Source organism: Penaeus japonicus, unplaced genomic scaffold, assembly GCF_977035675.1.
Source record: "Penaeus japonicus unplaced genomic scaffold, GWHDUDI00000001_assembly GWHDUDI00000003, whole genome shotgun sequence".
NCBI lineage: Eukaryota > Metazoa > Arthropoda > Malacostraca > Decapoda > Penaeidae > Penaeus > Penaeus japonicus.
The window spans coordinates 18,566,647-18,569,146 of NW_028234405.1; the positions used below are offsets into that span (position 1 = coordinate 18,566,647).

Consider the following 2,500-nt stretch of genomic DNA (forward strand, 5'->3'; position numbering starts at 1 on the left):
TACATTATAATAATAATTCTAATGGTGCCAGTCACTAAGCCTTTCTGCTTTCCACAGAAGTTCGCCGATTTTCTCTACAAATTTTGTTAAGCAGCCTCATGTCAGCACCAGTTTGGGTCTGGCTAACACGTGGGCAGGCTGGACCGCACGAGGCTGAATCACAATACAAGTAAAAAACTTGAAAAGGATATATATATTTATTGAAACGATACATAGTGATGGGTTTGGACTGATACTTTTTCTTCTAGACTGAACATGCCTTCAAAAGTGAGGATATTATTAGCAAAAACTGGTTCTGAACTGTGAACACTAAGATATTATTATTACAAACGAGTATTGTTTGATTACTGATGTTAACTGACCAGCTGGAGGCTGTCAAAGATATCATCTAAAAACTTCTTTGATTGGCTTTTAATTACATTACTATAATGACTATTCTTGATTGCTGGTTTCTGGACACCAAAAGATGTTTACACTTTGCATGGTGTATGCTAACACAAGTGATCCTGTAGATATTGACAGAGAAGGAAAATTAGGACAAGCTCAATAAATCACAGACACATAAACAGTCTCGCAGCAGAATCTGCAGATATAATGTGGTCATGGCAAGTGAACTCTCGAAAAAGGAATATTGGAAATTCTATAATCTTACCGGAGCCTGGGTTACCTCATCAGAGCACAGGAGCTTCACCAGGACCAAAGATAGCTTCGCCAGAGTCTAAGTAGCTTAACTAGTGCTAACGTTGCTTCCCACGGGCTAAGATGTTGCACTTAAGCCAGGGAAGCGACTGCTCAAATCCGCATGGGCTTTGTCATAGCCTAGGTAGCTTCCGCAGAACCAGTGTGTTTTAGACAATGCCTCTTCGACTTCACCAGAACCTCAAGGCCATATAACTCCACTGCAGTGTATATGCGTGGTTCCTGCAGAATCTTCACCAAGCTTGAATAAATTCACCGGTTCCTTGGCAGCTTTCCTTAAGCATACTTAGCTTTGTCCGAAGCGAACTTTTCCGTCGCCGGCAAAGCTCCGACGCAGCTTGGGTAGTCCGCCATAGTCTGGGAAATCTTCGCCGAAACCAAGGTAGCTTTACCGTAGCTCTAACTACATAAGACCTTGGGAAGCCACGCCAAAGCCTGGGTTGCTTCGCTAAAGCCTGAATAGTCTCACCAAAGCCCTGCATTGTTTCATCAGAGCCTAGATAGCTTCGGGAGTGTTGGGCGAGCGTGTGAGCGGCATCAGAAAGTGATGTTATGCAGATTGCTAGGCTACCTTGTTCCTCACATCGATCAAGAAATTCGTCTAGGAGTTCTAGAAGACTAAGAGCGTTATTGCAGTGAGGAAGAAAAGACATTCCCGGTAAGACTAGTCTCTCTGGGGTGCTCCCCGCGGCGTCCAACAGTGAAGGGCATGATTGTCTCAAACATTCTGCCAGAGATAGACGGGCCGGCGCGCCTCGGCTGTGGACCCCGCCCTCGGGGGCCGCAGCCACAAGCGGCCATTCACTGCTGGGAGCCACCCGCCGCGGAGAGCAATCCGTAGGTGCTTGCAAACACCCGTAGTTCCGAGTCGCCCTGTGCTGAGAACGAAGCGCAGGAGCGCACGGACTCCCCGTCGCTGGGTTCCGTGCGCAGCTGGCAGCCGTTCAAAGCCAGATCATCCCTGCAACAAGGGGCAGCTACGTATGAAGTACTCGTCAGTCCTATTGCCATTGCAGCACACAGATGCATGCACACGTCTCCCCACTAGTGGGATCTCTAACTCTGAATGACTATATCTTGGCACTAGACCGTAAGACGGTGCCATCTGCCGCGACTGCAAGGAAGACAGCAGATGGAGAGCCTCTCCGGGCAGCCGCAGGAGCTGAAGCCTCCCCGTCGCTGGGAGGCATCAGAAGCTGAAGGTGCCGGGGAGAGGGCCGTCGTGGCCGTCCTGGCGAGGCGAAACGTGGTCTCATTGGCCGTGGTGGAGGCTCTTGCTTGCGCAGGCGATGACTCCCTGCTTACTCGTTTCTGTGTTTAGTTTTACATTCCTAATACCTCTACTTAGATGGATGTCTGATATATATGTATAATCATCATGGTTACTATGTTGCTGGGCATATGCAAAGGACTCTATAGCTGCGATGTATAATGGTATTTTTAGCAATTCTTGTCACACACTCCTCATTTGAAACTGTATATACGAATACAAGTAAATGTAGCAAGACAACTCTAAAATTACAAAGTCTGATAAGCTTAAACATTACGAAGCTTCTAGAGAAAAGACGAAGTAGGGATTCGGCATGATGTATTAAAACTACGTCAAGTGGTAAATTTAAAGCATCCACATGTTTCTATTGGTCTTCCCCGAAACGAGAAACAAAGAATGATGAAATGAAAGGTTCATAACTTCACACGGGTGCTTCTGATAAAGAACGAAAACTAACACGATGGGTGAACATCTCGCGCCCAGTCGGGGCTCCTTGCGTTCTCGCCTCAACAACCACCGAGTACATTGGGG

At 47.1% G+C, this 2,500-nt stretch overlaps 1 protein-coding gene across 3 annotated transcripts in view; it reads right to left on the reverse strand.

Moving 5' to 3' along the window:
• The window catches only part of LOC122259560 (uncharacterized), a 322,024-nt gene that overhangs the window by 456 nt on the left and 319,068 nt on the right, over positions 1-2,500 (reverse strand). For all 3 annotated transcript variants that reach the window (XM_086530678.1, XM_086530673.1, XM_086530688.1), the window contains one exon: positions 1-2,500. This exon is cut by the window's left edge and continues 456 nt beyond it; it is cut by the window's right edge and continues 604 nt beyond it. The gene's annotated coding sequence lies outside the window, so the exon portion shown is untranslated.